General features: G+C 43.1%; 1 long non-coding RNA gene across 2 annotated transcripts; it reads left to right on the top strand.

Annotated features, from left to right (window-relative positions):
• The first annotated feature begins 12,177 nt into the window (after positions 1-12,177).
• On the top strand, positions 12,178-17,668 carry LOC109205887. Of its 2 annotated transcripts, XR_002064742.1 has the most exons (5): positions 12,178-12,522; positions 13,952-14,108; positions 15,643-15,758; positions 17,235-17,354; positions 17,429-17,668. It is a non-coding gene; the product is annotated as an uncharacterized LOC109205887 (long non-coding RNA). The 2 variants fall into 2 exon arrangements; XR_002064741.1 differs by having other exon boundaries at positions 12,179-12,522; positions 17,235-17,668.
• The last annotated feature ends 6,043 nt before the right edge of the window (positions 17,669-23,711 follow it).

The following is a 23,711-nucleotide window of genomic DNA, read 5'->3' as shown; positions in this document are numbered from 1 at the left end:
ATAGCGCACCCTTTTGAGTCAATTTGGTCAAGGATGATGCTATAGATGAAAATCCCTGAACGAACCGATGGTAATAACCCACCAAACCAAGGAAGCTGCGAATCTCAGTGGCTGAGGACGGCCTAGGCCAACTCTGAACCGCCTCTATCTTCTTCGGATCAACCTGAATACCCTCACTGGACACCACGTGCCCCAAGAAAGCCACTGAACTGAGACAAAACTCACACTTGGAGAACTTTGCATAAAGCTTCTCCTCCCTTAACCGCTGCAATACCACTCTCAAATGCTCTGTGTGCTCCTCCTGACTACGTGAGTATACTAGAATATCATCAATGAATACAATGACAAACGAGTCGAGATAAGGCCAAAACACGTTGTTCATCAAATGCATGAACACTGCTGGGGAATTGGTCAGCCCAAAAGTCATCACAAGGAACTCATAATGACCATATCGGGTCCTGAAAGCACTCTTAAGAATGTCCGAGTCCCTGATCTTCAACTAGTGATACCCTGAACGGAGATCAATCTTGGAGAACACTCTCGCTCCCTAAAGCTGGTCAAATAAATCATCAATACGAGGCAAATGATACTTGTTCTTGATTGTGACCTTGTTCAACTGCCTGTAATCAATGCACATCCTCATAGTGCCATCCTTCTTCTTCACAAATAGAACATGCGCACCCCATAGCGACACACTAGGCCGAATAAACCCCTTGTCAAGGAGTTCCTGAAGCTGCTCCTTCAACTCCGCCGGTGCCATACGATATGATGGAATAGAAATGGGCTGAGTGTCCGACACCAAATCAATACCAAAGTCAATATCCCTATCCAGTGGCATGCCCGGCAGGTCTGCAGAAAACACATCCGGAAAGTCCCTCACTACCGGGACTGAATCAATGGTAGGAGTCTTTGCACTAACATCCCTCACGAAAGCTAAGTATGAAAGACAACCTTTCCCAACCATCCGCTGGGCCTTCAGAAATGAAATCACCCTACTGGGGACAAAATCAGTCAAACCTCGCCACTCAATCCGTGGCACACCCGGCATAGCTAACGTCACCGTCTTAGCATGACAATCCAAAATAGCACGACATGGAGATAACCAATCCATGCCCAATATCACATCAAAATCAGCCATACAAAAGTAACAGAAGGTCCACTCAGGTCTCCAAACCCCCAATAGTCACCACACACGACCGATATACACGGTCTACAATAACAGTATCGCCCATACACGAACATATGAAACAAGAGACTCATGGGGTGTATCCAATTAATGAGCAAAATACGATGACACATATGAAAAAGTGGAACCAGGATCAAATAACATAGAGGCATCTCTGTGGCAAACAGAGACAATACCTGTAATCACAGCGTCTGAAACAATAGCATCGGGTCTAGATGGGAGTGCATAGAAACGGGCCTGACCACCACCTGACCGACCTCCCCCTCTGGGGCGACCTCTAGTTGACTGTCCTCCACCCCTAGCTGGGTGGTAAAGTAACTAGTGTTGAAGTCGATGGCTGACTCCTCTGCTGAGACGAACCCCCAAGATGACGAGGACCTGCCTCCATATATGCCCCAACTCTGCACTCATAACAACTCCCTGGTGCTGGAGACGGGGATTGAAGGGAACCCTTAGCACCGGGATGACTAGCAGAAGAACCTGGCATAGAAGAGCCCTGAACTGATGGAGCACGGGACGAACTCTGGGCTGGAAGGGCACTGAGTTAGGAATGACCCTGATGAGAGCTGTGAGAACCATGGCCCGATGATGCCCCACGATAAATTGGGCGAGCTGACTGAGCATGCCTGAATGGACAGCCTCCGCCGTGCTGAACCTGACCTCCGTGATGAGTACCACTGAATCCACCCTGACCACGAGGCCTTTTAGCCTCCCTCTCAACCCTCTCCTGACCACGAACCATCTCAATCTGTCGAGCTATGTCAACAACCTCATCAAAAGTAGCACCAGATACTCTCTCTCTAGTCATAAGCAACCGAAGCTGAAAATCGAGGCCATTTATAAACCTCCTGATCCTCTCTCGATCCGTGGGAACCAACCAGACCGCATGACGAGCCAACTCGGAGAATCGCATCTCATACTGTGTAATAGATCTGTCACCCTGATGAAGTTGCTCGAACTGCCTGTGCAGCTCCTCTCGGCGAGACTCGGGTACAAACTTCTCCAGAAAGAGAACGCAGAACTGCTACCAAGAAAGGGGCGCTGCGCCAACTGGCCTATGCCTCATAAGCCTCCCACCAAGTAAGTGCAACCCCGGAGAACTAGAAAGTAGTGAACGAGACCCTACTGGTCTCCAAAATACCCGCGGTCCGAAGCATCCTCTGACACTTGTCCAAGAAACCCTGGGCATCCTCGCCCTCTGCACCACTGAAAGTCGAAGGTTGAATATACCAAACCTCTCCAATCTGCGCTGCTCGTCCTCTGGCATAACAGGAGCTACATAGTCCTGAGCAGCTACAACCGGCTGGGCTAGATGTGCCCCCGGTATCTGAAGTCACTGCACGACCTGCTCAGGCGTGCGAGCGGCGGGAGTCTGAGTACCTCCCCCGGCCTGAGAAGTAGCTGCGGCTGTAGTAACTGAGACCGCCTGAGCCAGGCCAGTGCACACTGATAGAATCTGGGCCAGGGCCTCCTGAAGGCATGGGATAACAATAGGCTCAGTCGGTGCCTGAGCTGGTACCGCTGGAGCGTTCGCAACTGGGACTTGATCCTGAACTGGGCGGCTGGTGGATATGTAGGTGCTGCCCTAGCTGCTGTGCGGGCTGCACCCCTGCCCCTACCACGGCCTCATCCGTGTCCTCGGCCTCTGGTGGCCCCAATTGGTGGTACTGGTGGTCGTCCGTCCTGACCGGTAGCACGTGTCCTCACCATCTGTGAGAGAATAGAATAACAGAAGTTTAATACTAGAATCAACAGATTCGCACGACAAGATTTCAAGAATATGAAGTTTTTTCCTAAAAGGTTCTGCAGCCTCCCGAGGATAAGTACAGACGTTTCCGTACCGATCCATGAGACCTATGTAACCTAGGCTCTGATACCAACTTGTCACGACCCTAAAACCGACCCGGTCGTGATGGCGCCTATCGTGAAACTAGGCCAGCCGACACAATTCCCGAATCAAACCATTATTCAATAAAAGTCATTTTAAGCCATTAATTAACAAGGAGTCTCATAATATAAGTCTAAACAACCAGTGCGGAATAAATACACAAGCCCGACATCGGGGTATCACCAGTCATGAGCAACTACAAATCTGTCTCAATACCATAATGTCTAAACGAGACTGGAAGACCATACTAAATAAAGCTAGGGAAGATATGAGGGAGAAGAACAGGGTTGCGAACGCCATGCAACTACCTTGTCGACTCCGAAATGGACAATCAATGCTCACTATCGCGACCCGCAACCCCTGGATCTACACACAAGGTGCAGGGAGTAATGTGAGTATGCCAACCCAGTAGGTAATAAAAGTAAAAGCAGCTGAGCAGTAAGAAAACAGATAATCTTACGTCATAACACTACAGCAAATACAATACATTTCCAAAACAGTCCCGAAATAAACTATCTTGTAAAAACAAACTTGGTTTCAGTAAAATCCTTTCTCTTTTAAAACATCTTTCAATAGTTTCAAACAAGTGAATAAAACAATGAGTAAAAGAAATAGAAACGTAAACAGCCCCTCGGGCAAAACATGTACCATAAACCGCCCCTCGGGCAAAATATCAACAGAACCAGCCCCTCGGGCTACCTCACAATCGCTCGTAATCAGCCCCTCGGGCAACAACATGAAACACAAAAGCTGCTCGGGCAATATCACATCACTCACACTGGGTACCCGCGCTTACTGGGGGTGTTCAGACTCCGGAGGGGCTCCTACAGCCCAAGCACTATCATAAGCCATCTCGTGGCATAACAATTCAGGCCCTCGACCTCTTATATATCACAAATTAGTACAACATGCTGCGGCGCAGCCCGATCCCATATTGTCCTCACAACACAGGCCCTCGGCCTCACTCAGTCACAAACCTCTCAAGCCACTCGGGCAAACAGAAAAAATCGGATACTCAGTCCAAAATATCATTTAAAGTATCAAAACGGAGTAAATACGGCTGAGTTATGAAATCAGTAAAATACAGCATGAATGAGTACAGATATTAAGTCAAAGCAGTAAAGGATAGTAGTAGAAATTCCTTATGGGTCCAAACAGTTGGCACGAGGCCTAAATATGGCATTCAACCCAAAACATGATAATACTTTCCAAAATACAATAATATCAAACAGTTTCCAATTAAATACGCGACTTAATAGTCATACGGGATGGACCAAGTCGCAATCCCCAACGGTGCACGATCCCACGCTCATCATCTAGTGTGTGCGTCACCTCAAAGTAGCACAACGATGTGAAATCCGGGGTTTCATACCCTCAGGACAACATTTACAGTCATTACTTACCTCAAACTGGTCCAAACTCTAGCCCGCGATGCCTTTGCCTCTCGACTCAGCCTCAACTCGCCCCGAATCTATCCAAAATCAGAATCATAACATCAAAATAGGCTAAAGGAACAAGGCCCACGCGAAAATAATCAAATTACATCGAAAATCCCGAAATTGGCCAAACCCTTCCGATAAAAACCACATCACTAGAATGCTTATCCTCTCACGAGTCTATACATACCAAGAACATCAAAATAGGATCCCAAATAGCCCCTCAAATCCCCAATGGAAACTCTCCAATACCAAGCCCTAATTCTCCAATTTTAACCCTTAATTTCCCATAATTTCAAGCCTAATCAGTAAAATAATGCCATAGAATCGAGTATTGGGTTCAAAAATCTTACCTCCAAGCGTTATCCCTTGAATCCCTCTTCAATTCCCCTCAAAAAGCTCTCAACCCGTCTCAAAAATGGTGGAACAAAGCTGAAATACGCGAAGGCAGGTTTATATAGTTTCTGCCCAGGCATCTCGCACCTGCGGCTTACTTTTCGCATCTGCGGACCGCTTCTGCGGTCAAAACAACCGCACCTGCGATTTCCACTTAAGGGCCTAACTTCGCAACTGCGGCTAAACCTCGAACCTGCGGCCTCGCAGGTGCTATAGAAGCTCTGCACCTGCGGTCAAGCTCCAGCTGACCACAGACCGCTTCTGCGACCTCCTCTGCGCATCTGCGACATCGCACCTGCGGTCCTCAATCCGCAGGTGCGGAAACAACAGAAGCAGAAAAATTCTACAACTCTACACAACTTCCAAATTTTCCGTCAACCCTCCGAATCCATCCCGAGGCCTCCGGGACCTCAACCAGAAATACGAACAAGTCATATACCACTATTCAAACTTGTACCAATCCTTGGAACACTCAAAACAACGCCGAAACATCAAATCAGCCTCGGACTCAAGCCTAAGGATTCCAAAACATCCGAATTCCGCAAACAATCAAAAAGTCTATCAAACCTCATCCGAATGACCTGAAATTTTTCACACACGTCACAAATGACACAACAGACCTACTCTAACTTCTGGAATTTTATTCTGACCCCGATATCAAATTTCCACTACCAACCAGAAAATGCCAAAATTCCACTTTCGCCAATTCAAGCCTAAATCTACCACGGACCTCCAAAATACATTCCGATTACGCTCCTAAGTGCCAAATCACCTAACGAAGCTACCCGAACCATAAAAACTAAATTCCAAGATCATTCACTCACAAGTCAACTTCCGTTTGACTTTTCCAACCAAGGCTTCAAATAAGAGACTAAATGTCTCATACCACTCCAAAACCAATCCGAACCCAAACTAACCAACATGACGCAATGAAATACAGCTGAACAACACATAAAGAAGCAGAAATGGGGAGAAACGGAGCGGTAACTCATGAAACGACCGGCCGGGTCGTTACACTTCTCAATCATCTCGCTTTTTTTTTCTTCAAAGCATATGTGTAAGAGACTGAAAACTTTAGTAAAATTAATCGACAAAATGTATTAGTCAAAAGTTTTGAAATATTTTGGTACGACTAAATACCTATATAGCCCTTTAAATTCGATACATTTTGTAAGATAACCACTTACACTTATCAGTGAGCAAACAAACACTTCAATTTGAGATGTTCACGAGATATACTTTTGCCAAGTTAAAGCGTCTATATGATCACTAGATAAATCTGAATGATAATCTAATAAAATGTGCCAAGTTTAAGGTATATCCAGGTATTTAGCTTTTCGGTAAATTTTCCAAATGCAAGAAAACAACATGAATTTAGGGCTAATTATTTGCAATTCACGCAACATGATTTCAAAGAATTTTTCCTTACACGAATCATGGCCGGCTCTACAGTTGTCACAAGTAAGATTTGTTCCTTAGACTCCCAAATGTGGGAGCCATATTTTTTTAAGAAATAGCAGGTTTATAGGTATTTAAAAAATAATAATATTTAATACATTTAATATAAAATCTAAAGTTTTTCATACAAAGAAAATAATACTTTTAGATATATAAAAAAAAAAGTAACCATTTGACTTACTAAAAAATGGGTAGAAGAATTGTTTTCGTTTCAATTTAAGTTGATTTGATAATTTAATATTTTTACTTTTTTATTAGATAACGCGCAGAAAATTTATTTTTCTTCCTTCATTTGTAAGTTAATTTTCTTTTCCCTAATCTCTTCATATTTCAGAAATCATTACATTTTTTCTGTCTTTCTCTTTGATATTCTTATTCGCCTTCTTTCTCCGATCCAAGTTTCGTTACTCACCTTCTTTTCCCAAGATTTCATTAGTTCAAAGTTCAACGATATTTTAAAAGTTTAGGCCTCATATTAAACTTTGATTTTAGGCCACATATGTGCTTGATGTCACGTCCTTAGTCGTTAACTATGTACACGTGTGGCAATTGACAACTCGCTCACGATCTTGCACAACTTGCTCACGTTCTTGCTATGGCAAGTCAGCCGTACTCAAGATCGCTAAGAGAATGGTAGAAAGAACAAAAGAGAATTGTTAAAGGAAGCTTTGTATTAGAGAGAACTTGAATTGTTTGCTTGGTGAATTACAAATGAATGACCCCCTTTATATACTATACTCCTAGGGGCTAGTGAATAAATATTAATTATTACACAAGTCCTTAATATTTACAAGATAAGGGCGTTCTCTAGAATCTCTACAAGCTTAGAAGATTCCAATGACTTTCCTAGAAAATGCATAGATCTAGGGTCTTCCAAAGGAAATGTCCATACTTCTTTAGAGTCTTCTCACAAATGCTAGCCTTCCTCCTATGTAAGCTTCCACATGGCATTAATATATGCCAAATGGCGCCTATGTAGCATGATGACATGGCGGGTCATCACACTCTCCTCCACCTAATGTTGCGACGACCGCGACACAAGACTGGTTCATAAAATCTCGGATCTTATCTTTGAATTGCCATAGTCATCACAAGTTAAGCTTTAAAAGTTTTGTAAGTCTTACACATAAATTAATTGACAAATAATATATTTAAGTGCAAAATATACTTGCACAAACCCATTACATATTTTGCAAGTCATACTTCTCAAGCATCTCGCTTTTTTTTTTCTTCAAAGCATATCTGTAAGAGACTGAAAACTTTAGTAAAATTAATCAACAAAATGTATTAGTCAAAAGTTTTGAAATATTTTGGTACGACTAAATACCTAGATAGCCCTTTAAATTCGATACATTTTGTAAGATAACCACTTACACTTATCAGTAAGCAAACAAACACTTCAATTTGAGATATTCACGAGATATACTTCTGCCAAGTTCAAGCGTCTATATGATCACTAGCTAAATCTGAATGATAATCTAATTAAATGTCCCAAGTTTAAGGTCTCTCCAGGTATTTAGCTTTTCGGTAAAATTTCCAAATGCAAGAAAACAACATGAATTTAGGGCCAATTATTTGCAATCCACGCAACATGATTCCAAAGAATTTTTCCTTACACGAATCATGGTCGGCTCTACTGTTGTCACAAGTAAGATTTGTTCCTTTGACTCCCACAAAATGTGGGAGCCATATTTTTATAAGAAATAATAGGTTTATAGGTATTTAAAAAATAATAATATTTAATACATTTAATATAAAAAAATAAAAATTTTCATATAAAGAAAATAATACTTTTTAGATATATATAAAAAAAATAACCATTTGACTTACTAAAAAATGGGTAGAAGAATTATTTTCGTTTCAATTTAAGTTGATTTGATAATTTAATTTTTTACTTTTTTTATTAGATAACACGCAAAAGATTATTTTTCTTCTTTCATTTGTAAGTTAATTTTTCTTTTTCCTAATCTCTTCATATTTTAGAAATCCTTACATTTTTTCTGTCTTTCTCTTTGATATTCTTATTCGCCTTCTTTCTACGATCCAAAATTTCGTTACTCACCTTCTTTTTTCAAGATTTCTTTAGTTCAAATGTTCGACGTTATTTTAAAAGTTTAGGCCTCATATTAAACTTTGATTTTAGGCCACATATATGCTTGATGTCACGTCCTTAGTCGTTAACTAAGTACACGTGCGGCACTTGACAACTCGCTCACGATCTTGCACAACTTGCTCACGTTCTTGCTATGCCAAGTCAGCCTTACTCAAGATCGCTAAGAGAATGGTAGAAAGAACACAAGAGAATTGTTAAAGGAAGCTTTGTATTAGAGAGAACTTGAATTGTTTGCTTGGTGAATTTACAAATGAATGGCCCTCTTCATATACTAGACTCCTAGGGGCTAGTGTATAAATATTAATTGTTACACAAGTCCTTAATATTTACAAGATAAGGGCTTTCTCTAGAATCTCTACAAGCTTAGAAGATTCCAAGGACTTTCCTAGCAAATTCATAGATCTAGGGTCTTCCAAAGGAAATGTCCATACTTCTCTAGAATCTTCTCACAAATGCTAGCCTTTCTCCTATGTAAGCTTCCACATGGCATTAATATATGCCAAATGGAGCCTATGTAGCATGATGACATGGCGGGTCATCACACTCTCCCCCACCTAATGTTGCAACGACCGCGGCACAAGGCTATTGCATAAAATATCGGATCTTATCTTTGAATTGCCATAAGTCTTCATATCGGTCCCACGTGGCCTCCTCCGGTGATTGCCCATTCCAATGGACGAGGAACGTAGCGGTGGCTTTCTGCCCTTGTTTTCGCCTGGCATGGTAATCCATGATAGTCTCAATCTCCCGATCATGCGAGGCGGTGATAGTAATAGGCACTCGACTTGATTGGCCCCTACTCGGATCATCCTTATCTTCATGATATGGCTTAAGCATGCTGGAATGGAAGACAGGGTAGATCTTAAGATACGATGGCATGTCAAGCTTGTATGAGATCTTGCCTACCTTGGAAACGACCTTAAATGGCCTCTCATACTTGCGAATCAGATTCTGATGCATGCCCCGTAGTGCCTTGAACTGTCTTGGGTTAAACTTCACCATGACCATATCCCCAACTCTATAGTCTGTGGGATGCCGCTTACGGTCCGCAAACTTCTTCATCTTCTTAGCTGTCTTATCCAAGTAGAACTTAGCAGTGTCAAGCTGCTCCTCCCATCGTTTGGCCATATGATAAGCCCCCAAACTCTTTCCCTCAAACGCGACTGGTAATGAATGTGGAGTTGTGGTTGTTGGCCTGTGGCTTGCTCAATTGGTGTACGCCCGTGGACTCACTCCGCTGCAAGTTATAAGAGAATTGGGCGATGTCTAGGAGCCTCGCCCAATCTTTCTGATGTGCGCTTACATAATGCCTCAAGTAGCATTCTAGTAAGGCATTGACTCGTTCCGTTTGTCCATCCGTCTGTGGGTGGAAACTAGTGAAAAAGTGCAGCTCCGTGCCAAGTATGTCGAACAACTCTCTCCAAAAGTTCCCAGTGAAGCGGGGTCTCGATCACTGATAATCCTTGGTAAGACCCAATACTTCACCACGTTCTTAAATAATAGCTTGGTGGCTTCCTTGGCTGTGCAACCTGGTGAGGTGGGCATGAAGGTGGCATATTTGAAAAATCTATCCACGATCACCATAATAGTACCATAAACGTCGGACTTTGGTAGGCAAGTGATAAAGTCCATAGTCATGCTCTCCCATTGACGCTCTACAACTGGTAGTGACTCTAAAAGTCCTCTGGGCAGTTGTTGCTCAACCTTGTCCTGCTGACATACAAGACAAGTCTGCACATAACATTCTATATCATCTCGTATGTGTGGCCAATAGTAGACTGACTCAACCAAGGCCCTGGTGCGACGCTGGCCTGGATGACCAGCCCACATTGTGTCATGACTCTCCCTTATGATCCGCCGTCTAATGTCTCCAAACTTAGGCATGTAGACCCGCCGACCCGTGGTAATCAATAGGTCGTCTTCCAACAAACGTCTTGTTTTGCCCTGGTTGGCTAACTCGATAAGCTGTTTGGCTGCTGGATCATATTGCATGCCTTCTTTATAGCCTCATGAATGTCCCAACTTGCTGAAGTGATGGCAGCAAGCTCGACTTTCCGGCTCAAGGCATCAGCTACAATGTTACCTTTGCCCAGCTAGTACTCCAGAACATAATCAAACTCGGCCAAGAAATCGTGCTACCTAGCCTGTTTTGGTGTGAGCTTCTTCTGCGTCTGAAAAATAGCTAGTAGACAAATTGTAAGTCTTGACCACGAACCTCGACCCTAGCAAATAATGTTGCCATGTATGAAGGCAATGTACAATGGCAGTCATCTCCTTCTTTTGCACCGTGTAACGCCGCTCCGTCTCATTTAACTTGCGGCTCTCAAACGCTATGGGATGCTCATCCTGCATCAAGACACCTCCAAATGGAAAAGTCTGAGGTATATGTGTACGCCTCAAATGTCTTGGCAAAGTTAGGTAACGCCAAGACTGGCTCCTCTATTACATTTGCCTTAAGGCCTTTAAATGCCTTTTAACAATGCTCCGTCCAAACCCATGGCTTGTTCTTCTTTAGAAACTCAGTCAATGGTGCAGACTTAACTGAGTAGCCACTAATGAACCGATGATAGTAGTTAACAAGACCAAGGAAGGATCTCAACTCAGTTACCTTTATAGGTGCCTCCCACTCCTGGATAGCACGTACCATAGCCTCGTCCATACGTAGCTTGCCATTGCTAATGACATGGCCCAAGAAGTGCACCTTTGATTGTGCAAACTCGCATTTCTCCCTCTTGATGTATAGCTCGTTCTCTCGCAAGACTTGGAAAACCTTCCTTAAGTGCTCCATGTGTTCCTCCAAGGTGTTGCTGTAGATGACTATGTCGTCTAGGTAGACTACCATGAACTGATCAAGGTAGGGATGAAAAATCTTGTTCATATGGGTGCAAGATGTGGCTGGTGCATTAGTTAAGCCGAAAGGCATCACCAACCACTCAAAGGCTCCATATCTCGTCAAACATGTTATCTTTGGCTCATCCCCTTTTACAACTCGCTCACGATCTTGCACAACTTGCTCACGTTCTTGCTATGCCAAGTCAGCCTTACTCAAGATCGCTAAGAGTATGGCAGAAAGAACACAAGAGAATTGTTAAAGGAAGCTTTGTATTAGAGATAACTTGAACTGTTTGCTTGGTGAATTACAAATGAATGACCCCCTTTATATACTAGTCTCCTAGGGGTTTGTGTGTAAATATTAATTGTTACACAAGTCCTTAATATTTACAAGATAAGGGCTTTCTCTAGAATCTCTACAAGCCTAGAAGATTCCAAGGACTTTCCTAACGTATAGAGACCTAGGGTCTTCCAAAGGACATGTCCATACTTTTCTAGAATCTTCTCACAAATGTTAGGCTTCCTCCTATGTAAGCTTCCGCATAGTATTAATATATGCCAAATGGCGCCTATGTGACATGATGTCATCACATTGAGCCACCAATTTTTACCCAAGTATACTCTCATCGTATAGCAATTTGCACAGAAGATGTCAGTTTGTGTAATTGCTTTCCCTATCCTTACATTGTATAAAGTTAAAAAGTTTAAATGAAGACAACAGAAATCTATCAATGTAAATGACATCAAAAGTTTGGATCCTCTAATTTGCTATTGTTACAAGTTGTCCAAACTCCATATGTACGCTACTTTTCATTTATGATGTCCTCTGGGATGGAAGTAGTATTTCACATATACAAACCAAATACCTTCACGTCATCGAAATGTTGAACTTCCTAAGACTCTAATCAAGTGACAATTCATGATTATGCTCGACTATAAAACTAATCCATGATAATTATTCATCATATTCATACCTAAAGCAAAAAGTAGTCATATTTTATTAAAACAAGAGGTTTAACCATTTTAAGCTAATTTAAACAAAATGTAAAAATCCTAATCCCAACAGAAACGGTGTGAGAAATCTCAGGTCCAAACGTGCCCGTTCACCGCCGGACCACTCGTCGACGACTCCATTCCGCCGCACACATCAATTTCCTCTGCCCAGTGACATAGCGGAACTACTAGCAGAAGTGAGAAGTCGACTAGCGCCGTCGTAAGGAGCAATTTCTCTCTCTTAGGGTTTATCTTTACTTGCGATGATACTACGTTGATTTGATATTTACGTTGAGCTGTAGATTAACTTTTACGAGAATGTGTAATAATAGTTTCAGTTTTGTACCCAAATTTGTAATGGAAATTAATTCCTAAAGTTTTTACTTTTGAGTGTATATGCTGCTGAAAACCGAGCATTATGTGATGGGTTACGATTGTAAAAGGAACAACTCAACTTTATGTTCTCAAACTGAAGAGCTACAGCCGTAAAATAGTTTTCTTTGTCATGCACATATCAAACTAGCAACATCAAAGTGGCATAAAAGGTTTAGTTGTGTTGACACAATTAAATTAGTTCGTGTAGCTGTTGACAGCCAATCGAAATAATACTTGCTAGGAATCTTCTTAATTTTTCAGAGATTTGTATGTCAGTGTAAGGAAACGCGTGAGGTGTACTTTGCTGTTAGAAAAGCCCCTAATCCGTTAATTGACAAATTATTGAGTAATGGAACGAAACAGGATGTATGAAGCGGAAAGGATATCGAGTATTAACATACCCGACCCCAGCTAGTTTGGGATAGAGATGTAGTAGTTCTTGTTGTTGTCATCTGTTACTGAAATAGCTTTAGGATCAAACAATTGAATTAAAATTTTGAGCTTTTCAATTTATAATAAGCTAAAATCTGGAATACAATTTTAGCCAAGTTGCTTTGTTTTGTCACCTATTTGATGGGAAATATAAGAAATGAGGATTACCGAAATAATAGTGATAATACTAGGGGACGAAATCACTACCTTTTGTTTCTCCATCAGAATTCATGAATATGGAGTTTTAGTTGATCAATAGTGTTAAATGATTCTTTTTGGTATTACATGCTGAGGAGGTTTGCGAAAGAGGGGTGTATGGATGGAGAATTATAATGTCTATGCTAGCCAACTCCATTTACAAAAAGTTGCGAATTTAAAGATTGATCTGCTTTTGTAGAAGCTATGGTTGATTTTTTGAACAAATCACAAAATGTGTAATTATTGCTAGCTGAACATACTGCTCAGCATTTTCTTAATGCTGGCAATCAACAATAATATCTTTTACTGATCGAAAAAAAAGATTGATCTGCTTAAACGCTGAGGCGATTTTTAGGTAGAAATCATTCTATTTCCTTGTTAATTTTTTAAATTCTAGGTACAACATTTGATTCTCTGTAAATGATTTTGTCAATGAGTTCACTAGGAAATTTGTGCTTTGGCATCTTGGTCACATGTACTGCTCAGTAATTGTCTTATACTTAACTGGTTAATTCGTTTTGATGTTTGGCAATTTTTATCTATTTAGTTTTTCTTGGTTCCATCGCAATAACAACCACGCATCTAAACTTCTAATTCCTCTACTATATTAATATCAATTGAGGCATTTCCCTTGTCTTAAGTAGACTGTTAGGACTGAGAGGGATCTGGAAAGTTTAAATGTGCCACCTAATACTGGAGCATGAATTCTTTCTGGAAGTATTATTCTGAAGAGGAGGTTGCACCCTTTCCAACTATATTCATTGGAGGAAACCATGATGCATCCAATTACCTTTGGGAGCTGTGAGTTGGTTTTTATGTATTACTGCTGTTATTAATGTTGCATACAATAGCTAACTTTGGTTGATTTTGCATTCTATTTCTCTTTCTCTGTCAATCTGTCGATCTAGAGCTTACAAAATATTTGTTCATGGTTGTCTGTACTAATTTTCTTTGGCTGGGTTCTGATGTGTGATACAGTCTTCCTAAATGCTGTTCATACTTGAAATGCAAATGCTGGTCTGATATGAATTTTATGATAATCTGCCATTTTTTGAATATGTTTAAGTTATCCTATAGTCAGATCTCTATTTATCGCTGTTAATCAAATGCCAGAGTTGTTTCTCTTGGCATTTCTTGGCTATTTATTGAATGACAAGGTGTTGACAATGGTATCAAAGAGGATGATGCGAGAAAAACATGTTGAAAGGATCATGGATAAGTTGATGGGTCGTTTTGTAGAGGAGCTGGTGTATTTATTTTGCATTGCTGCTTGTCTGAATGAATTCATATAGCTTTTTTGTCTTTACTGTGTGAATTGCATCAAATTTTATCATGACAAATATAGGATGATCTTTTACTTATCGATAATGGAATGTCATTTTTCTTTCAAAATAAGGCATTTTGTCAATCATTCATATCGCTATTCCTCAATTCCAAATTTGTTGAGTTCAGTTATATGAATTCCTTCCATATTGATCTATTCAGATCCATTTGAAACACTTTGTCTTTTAAGACAGATTACAGGTTCTCTACAACTAGATATTCTCTAAATCGTACACTTAACCCTGCGCGTAAATTACAAGTTTTTGACTAGAATAAAAAGACTCCGGGCAAACATTGGATCTAATGTAAGTGCAAAAACAACAATTAAACCTTAATCCAACTAGTGGTATAGCATATATAGATTCGTTGCTTCCATTATGCTCTATTCCTAGTTAAGTAGGTATTGTCGGAAAAGATTGTAACTCTCTTGAGATAACTCCTGTCAATGATTTAAGGTCTAACTCGTCCTTTTTTATCACCTTTAATCATCAAATTGTTACACCTACGAGCGTATAATTCCTGTAGGACATGGCCATACCATCTCATGTGACCTCCTCTCATACTATACTTTATGCTTGCTATTTTCGCCTTTTATAGGATGTGATGATTTATAAACTTATCAATCTTTTATGAACGCAGATCCATCTTATCCGCATTGCTGTGATATTTTCATCCAGTGGATACCTTTTCTTGGTTGATCCTGATGTTTGTATAACCCCTCCAAAATTTGTTGTCTACAGCTGGGGAAGACTTTTTGTTGTCATGTGTGTTGTGTAATACTGTGAATATTTCCATCTGAGCTAACATCATTAATATGTTTTCTCCATTATTGTAGTCTCAGCAGTTTAATTAACTGATTGACTTGTTCCCTGTGTAGCAGTCTTTCTTTAACGGGCACAATTTGTCCGAATATTTTTCCCTTTGATGTCTATTCTTGTATTTTGTCTAAAGATTTGTGAATACAGTTCAATCTCTTGCATGACTGACCTTTACCAAGCTGGTGCATTTGCAGGCTCCTTTCATTAGTTTAGTGACGATATTTCCATTGACGGTGCAGATGATATGGTCCGAACTCAAAGAGATTGATCTTCAGAAACTTAGAAGGGTTAATGTAAAGCTCATGTTTTGGTAATTCTTTTTGCTATTTCTTTGTTAAATTGACATCCATGATTAGTTCCAATTTATCAAATTAAGATTTATACAGAAAGTTGTTGCTAAAGATGTGCTGCTATCGAGGATGGATGAAAACTGCAGTTTTTACGGGCTGGGTTTGCTTCGTATGAGAATATTGGCATTTGAATCTGTGTCTCCTTTCCGTGATTTTTGTCCATTTTGACGTCAGGATCTTGATAATAAAAATTTAACTTTTAGAATGAGAATCATTATGGAGGATATAAGTTTGCAAAGGGTGTGCCGAGGTGAAAATTAGAAGAGAGTTGTTTGGAACAGGGCTGGCATCATTGTCATGTAACACTGAACATGATTACAGGAAATTAGGTCCCAAATTAAATGACTGAAACTCAAGGTTTATATTTCTTTACTCTCAAGTACAAAAGTTTGGCATAAATTAAAGAAAGAAACATGCAAGTTTGCATAGGGATCTCGATGTAATAACTTAGAGATTGAATAATATCTCGTTACTTTAGCATGGCAGGTTGCCATCTCCCATTTAAGCATGTATAGTCCGATTACACCTGCATAGGGCTTCTAATACTTGATTGGGCCTTTTACTTGCATTTGGGCAGTGGACTCACCAATTTCAAAGATGTATTACTGCCCAAATGCTGAGAATACCCGGTGAAAGAGAGCAAAAGTTATATGAGAAGTTGCTATATTTCTGATTTAGCCTTTAAAAAAATGTGGAAAGTTGCTTCATTCAATTTTCTTTCTGTCCAAAGATGACTCCTTGCATTTGATACCCATATATATTACTAGGGAAGGAGGCATATCTTGCATAGTATGAAATGTAATTCATCTGCTCTCCCGCTCCTTTGAACTAAATATTACTTCGCTTCACTGAGTACCTTTTCTGTTTGATCTCATCAACTCCCTAAGCTTGAACATTTGAGAAAAAGAGTAAATGAAGATTAAGCGATAATGGAATCTGCAATTATTTAATTCTTTTTCTGATATCTGGTAGTTTTACCCTTTGCAAAATTTAATACACAAAGTAATCAATTGCATATAGTAGCTTTTGCATTTACATACTTTTCATGGAACGCAGCAATTTTCATTTCATCAGTCATGATTGAATAAGCATTACTTCCTGTTATAGTTTGCCTGGGTTGTGCCCTGTATTTCAAAGTGACCTGACATGTCAAGTATTTGTCTTCTAGGGTAGTGGAATCAGCTAGCGGTTAACGTTGAGAGGCCTTTTCTTTTGGGTGGATAAGGTCATCAATAATTCATTTAGGGGAAGAAAAGTTGATTTTTCCCTGCACTTGTTTCAGGATAGGACTTTTTTGTACATTTCCTCCGACACGCTTCATAACGTGCATGACTGGTTTCTTTTACGGCAAAACATAAAAGTTTCCTATTTTATTTGCTGACGAAAAATCATACTTCTAATAATTCATCATAAGTAACCATCAATTTTTCTGGCAGGGGATTTATACGGATTGATGATTCTACCACAGGAAAGAGACCAAGTTCAATTGATCTTTTTACCTTTGACGCTGCTGCTGGCTTATCCAAATTATTCCAGAGAAGTTTATATCTTTCCCTGTAAGCATGATTTGTACTTAGACATATTTACTTTAAATTTGTGTTTGGAATAATTTGGTTGGCATATACTACAGGTTATTGAAAGCAGTTGTACACCTATCCTGCTGAAATTATTTTGCTATTGCTTAGGGCTCTAGCTGTTCTTTCATCATATTGTAGCTTCATTTGTGAAACTATAGCTAGGCAAGTGGAAGGTCATAAGTCTTGGATTCAGGACAAAAGTCTTTTCAGTACTGAAGTGACGCAATGTCTTGGCTCACCTAGTTGTATATTTAGCTCCAATGATGATAAAATTTTCTCTAGAGTTTTTACCCTGTCAATTCCTCTTTCTACATTCACATTAATTAAAAAATTAAAATTATGTCATGGATCTCACAGTCATGAGTCAACAATTCTCCAACTTAGTTTGCAGGTACTGCACGTTAAGAAGAAACGCATCTTCTTTTATCCTAAGCATTGTGTATAGTTGAGGCCAAGCTGTTCAGCCAATTATGGTGCTTGTTTGGGATATTTTAAATGGTACGACTGACTATGCTTAGTGATGATATACATCAAGGTGAACTTTTCAGATGTAATAACTCATGAACAAATTGTTTGCTCAAAAATTATTACATACCTTTATGAGTATAAAACAATATAAATAAATCACGGGAAAATCATAGCAAATCGTAATAATCCGTTGGAACAAACGAAGAAGACGAAAATGAGTACTCAGAGTTAGAGGGAGAAACATTAGAAGCCTTTATTGATAATATTGGTTTGGTCTGCCTCTCCATGAAAAGGTTCAGAGCATTACAATGTTGTGTCTTTTGACCACAATTTTGGTATCGCTGTCCCTTTTTCCTCTCTCTCTCTCGTGGTGAAGAAGAAGCCCCCCCTTTGTAGGGTTCCCTCTCTTGGTATTTATAGCTGTGGGCTTCGTGAGCTGGCAATAAGTGGCCGTGACCACGTTGGGATCTCGCCTTTATGGTGGCGGATAGGCCATGGCCTTGCTGATCAAGCCAGATGCGGGTTGAACATCGTCAATTCTGAGTGGTCGTGCCACTAATTAATCATGAATTAGCTTAAGACGGGATTAGCCTCGTTAATTATCGTGGGGTCGGATTCTGACCCATACAGTTAGTCCCTCCGCTTATTGAGGTCGGGCCTTGGCCGAGCTCGATGAGTGGATTCCATCAGCTGTATTTTGAGAAACACGGATAGGGATGTCGACTGTTGCTTCGGTCGAGGCCGAATTCATTTTGGCGATGGCCCTTAGCCTGGTAGAGTATTAGTATCCTGTTATTGGGCTATCAAGTCATCGTTCGATCGAGGTCGAACTCTCCTCCTGGGCGAAGGCGCTTGACCTTTTAACTAACTTCGAGTGAGGTCGAGCTGCATTGTGCTCTGATCCTTACGTTTGTTTTGGATGCATACCCGTCGACCATGGCGGACGGGTCGTATGTTGTGCGGCCGAGGGGAATGGGGCCACGCTTGATACGTGCTCCGCGTTGTCAAAAAATTTCTAGGGCGCAATGAGCACCTCCTCGGCATTCATAGGTCGTTATGACCATTTCGAGGGCGAGACGCCGACCGGTGATTGCAAGGCTGCTTTATGGAGCCTGTCATAATGACGCACCTTCCTATGGAATTGAACCGGCGTGCAGTTGGTCGTGTAGTTAATGGTGGCTGTTGGGATGCATGAGGGCCACTTGTATTGCCTATAAATAAAGGCTGAGGCATTCATTTTTCATATTCTTATTGCTTGTCTAAGAGAGATTCTGAAGAAGATTTTCTTACTGCTGTTTCACCTTCGTGTTCGTCCCCCGAACTTCGTTTCTTTCTCGTTATTGTATCAACAATGGCAGGAATTTCTTCTCAAAACGTTCTTCCGACGGACCTTCCGGTTAATTCACCGGTGACCGAGGGGCCAATTCCGGCGATGGGCGGTGCAGAACTGGTGGAGACCGGCGAAGCTCCGTCGGTTGACGAGATAGTATCTCTGCCCGGAGTTCCGATGACTGATTTCACCGCCGATGGTGGGGAGGATCAGGTGGATGAAGCCCCATTAATGGGGGAGATTGGGATGTCTCGACTGCGGGGACAGGGGGTCATCCCCGGCTATGCTGACGTCATTCTCGCTAGAAGCGAGGAGAGGGTCCACACCGACCGTAGGGGATATTGCGTCTTTTACGCCTACCCCTTCAAGTTGGGGTTTAAGCTCCCGCTCCCAATGTTGGTGGTTGATTTCTGTCGTTATTACGGGGTATGCCCGGGTCAGCTTACTCCTTCTCTTTACAAGTTGTTAGCAATGCTCATCAAATACGCAGAATTGGCTGGTAGGGAGATTACGCTGCAGCATGTGCTTAGCCTCTACGCTCCCCAGAGGGTTCGGGGTACCATGATTCGAGCGTGCCCTCGCGGGACGAGGGGCCTGACGGCGAAGCAGGATGATGAGGTTGAACCTCGCCCTTTCGAGCACTTCTTCTACATCAGGACTGAACATTTAGTGGCGTGCTCTACTAGATTCCCAGAGGTTTGGAATCATGCACGTAAGTTCCTTAGCCATTAAATCCTCTTTTTTTTACCCCTCCTTACGTCTTGTGCTCGTAAGCGTTAACTCGTGTCAATTTTGTAGCCGAAAAATCACCGCCGGCTCCGTTAGCTGGGATTCGCGGATGGGTGGAGGCCGTGCTCCCCCATACGGTGGGGATACGCACATGGGCGTCTTTCTGGGAGAGATATGGCCGTAGTCCTGTGGCAGGTAAGAAAAATTGACTTCTTCTTCTGTTCCGCTTTGTTTCGACACTATTCCTCAATTTTGTTTTTCTGTGATCAGGGAGGGCACGCCGCGTCAGGGCCCCTCAGTTGGCCTTTCGTCGACCGGGTGCAGTCGCTCGTCTTACTGCGACGCCTGTATCGCGCTCAATACCGAGGGCGACATCAGTTGAGTCTTCAGCGGTTCCTTCTCCAGTACGGGCCGCGCTTCGGGATGAGGGGCCATCGGGGGTTGTGCGCCCTAGGGCGGAATCGTCATCAGACGGGGAGGAGGAGAGGGCCTTGATAAGGCGCAGGGTTGGGTTCATGCCGGCTCCTCCTGTGGTGATCAATCTGGACTCCCCTCCGACGGATGCGGAGAGGGGTGCGGATGCGGCGCCCGCTCTTGAGGGCGAACAGTCAATGGGGGTTGCGCTGGCTGGCTTAGGCCGTGAGGGTGCCGTAGCTTTGGCGACTCAGTCGGTGGTTCCAGTCGCTGAGACGGGAGGTATTCCTCAGCGGTTGGTAATGTTGGTGAGTTAAGCGCCCCTTTGGCGGCTGCGGCAGGAGGGTCCACCTCGCCGGGGGCTGAAGGGGGAAGAGATGCTGCAGAGGGTGAGGATGAGTCTGAATCCGACTTGGATCCCGACGACGTCCGTATGTTCCAGGAAGGCTCCACCAATTCAGCGCTGCGCGCAGGGGGGCGATATCGCTTCATCGAGGTTCCCACGGAATTGAACTTATTGCTCCAAGGGGAAAGCTTGGTGTCGCAGTTCGAGCTGCTATGCTCGGAGGCCGAGAATGCGTCGTTGAGGGGCGTTACGGATGTCGGACTGATGAATGAAGTAGCTGTGATGGGCTTGAGGGTATGTACTATTACGTCGGTTCGCTTCTTCTTTGCCTTAAGTTTATTCTTTTATTCTAATCGTTGTTTTTGCTTTGCAGTCTTATCTGTTGGAGGTGGAGAGCATCCGTTGAGCCAAGGTCCGCTCGGGGATATTTTTGCGGGCGCTGGAGAAGTATCGCCGCTACCGAGATCAGTGCCGAGAGTTACGCGTGCGCTTGAGGAATGATCCCCGTAGCCGGGCCTTGGTCGAAGAGCTAGCGAGGCGGGAGCTTCAGATGCAACAAACACTTGGCAGAATGAGTGCTCTTGAGAAGCAGCTCCGCAGGAAGGATGAGGAGCTCGAGGCGGTAAAGAGGGCCGCAGCTGAGTGTGAGCGCCAGGGCCAGGCTAAGGCGGCGGAGGCCGCTGCGGCATGGAGCGGGAAAGTGACCGCGTTGGAGGGTGAAGTCGCGGTATTGAAGCTTCAAGTGAGGGATGCCTCGTCGAGGGCTGGGGCGTTGAAGGAAGCTATCCGCGTGCACGAATCCCAACGGGCATTGGAAAGGGATGCTGCAGCCTTTAGAGAAGCGAGTCTCGAGGAGCGGATTGGTGTCTTTGAGCAGGACGCCCAAGTCATGGCGGACCGGATCACAACCTTAGAAGAAGAGAATCAGCGGCTACGGGATCAAGCCGCTTCTTCCAGCCAGGCTCGAGAACTTTGGGTCTTTGTCGAGGCCCAACGTGATGTATATAAGAGTTTGTGGGAGGCTGGCGTCGTGACCGAAGCTGCTTTCGAGGGGGCGCGTCAAAAGGCTCGTGAGGCCCGTGCCGATTGTGGTTTTGACGCGGCGACGCCAGAGGCTGACGCTGGTGCAGATGGTGGCGCAGACGGCACCGAGTAAAAAGATATGCATTTTTTCTTGTCTTTTCGCCGTTTGGCGTTTAGGTGTTTCTTATTTTTTTTATTCCTTGTATTGATCGGCCTTGGCCGGGTGTAAGCGGGGATGACCCGCAATTAATTTCGTGGATAAATGAGATCTCCGTTCCGTTATTTGCCATGTATCTGTTTTGTATCTCCTCTTTTTCCCCCATATATTTTTCTTTGCATGCGCTCGAAGGGGTGATTTGCCTTCAAGTTCGACTCTGGCAGGCATGTTAGTTTTTAATTGTTAATGACTCTTCTTCTTCGACTCGGGATGAGCGAGTCGGACCGTTGCTTGGCGATAGCGACACTTAGCCTTAGTCCCAGTTCGGGCGCAGTCGAACTGTCGGCCGTGATGACAGAAGCGCGGCCTTGTAGTTTGGCCGGGGCCGGACATTACGTGTCCCCAATCTTAATTTGAGTTGGGAGTACTTACTTGAAGGGCGTGGGCGCCTAACCCGCGCCTCGCTTCGTCGGAGGTCGGGTTTCGCTGAGTTCAGTGATGAAGGCGCTTGGTCCGAGCCCTGGTTCGACTGTGGTTGAACTCGTTAGATTTGAGGACGAAGGCGTCTAGCCTTATGGTTCAAGCGAGGTCGAACTCGTTAGGTTTGATGGCGAAGGCCCGTAGCCTGAGTCCTGGTTCGACCGTAGCTGAACTTACTGGTGAAGGCGCATAGCCTGAATCTTGGTTCAACCGTAGTTGAACTTACTGGCGCGTAGCCCGAATCTTGTTTCAACCGTAGTTGAACTTACTGGTGAAGGCGCATAGCCTGAATCTTGGTTCAACCGTAGTTGACCTTACTGGTGAAGGCGCATAGCCTGAATCTTGGTTCAACCGTAGTTGAGCTTACTGGCGAAGGCGCATAGCCTGAATCTTGGTTCAACCGTAGTTGAACTTACTGGTGAAGGCGCATAGCCTGAATCTTGGTTCAACTGTAGTTGAGCTTATTGGCGAAGGCGCATAGCCTGAATCTTGGTTCAACCGTAGTTGAACTTATTGGCGAAGGCGCATAGCCTGAATCTTGGTTCAACCGTAGTTGAACTTACTGGCGAAGGCGCGTAGCCTGAATCTTGGTTCAACCGTAGTTGAACTTACTGGTGAAGGCGCATAGCCTGAATCTTGGTTCAACCATAGTTGACCTTACTGGCGAAGGCGCATAGCCTGAATCTTGGTTCAACCGTAGTTGAACTTACTGGCTGAATCTTGGTTCAACCGTAGTTGAACTTACTGGAGAAGGCGCGTAGCCTGAATCTTGGTTCAACCGTAGTTGAACTTACTGGAGAAGGCGCATAGCCTGAATCTTGGTTCAACCGTAGTTGAACTTAGTGGTGAAGGTGATAGCCTGATTTCCAGTTCAACTGTTGTTGAACTTCTTCGATCTTGATGGCGAAGGCTCATGGCCTGAGTCCCGGTTCAACTGTTGTTAAACTTTGTCAATCTTGATGACGAAGGCTCATGGCCTGAGTCCCAGTTCAACTGTTGTTAAACTTTGTCGATCTTGATGACAAAGGCTCATGGCCTGAGTCCCAGTTCAACTGTTGTTAAACTTTGTCGATCTTGATGACGAAGGCTCATGGCCTGAGTCCCATATTGTGGGTATTGAGTGCCGAAGTTCGGTTTGGATTCGAGACCTTGAGCGGCTCATCCGTTGTCTTCCCAACCAGGGTATATAGGCTGTCTTGAGGCGACTCTCGGCTCGAGATATCTCCGTGCCGGTTTCTGGCCGGAGCTCGTATCAGGGATGTGGGAGATGCCTTGCAGAGACCTCCCCTTAGGGGGGGGGGGTGGAGGCTTCTTCTTTTTGTTTGCACTATCTGAGATCGGAGAGAGAGAGAGAGGACTTAGATCTTGATTTGAGATCTTCGACGTTCC

This window comes from Nicotiana attenuata, unplaced genomic scaffold, assembly GCF_001879085.1.
Source record: "Nicotiana attenuata strain UT unplaced genomic scaffold, NIATTr2, whole genome shotgun sequence".
Lineage (NCBI taxonomy): Eukaryota > Viridiplantae > Streptophyta > Magnoliopsida > Solanales > Solanaceae > Nicotiana > Nicotiana attenuata.
Note: the sequence above shows the minus strand (reverse complement) of the source record. Positions and strands in the feature narration are given on the sequence as shown.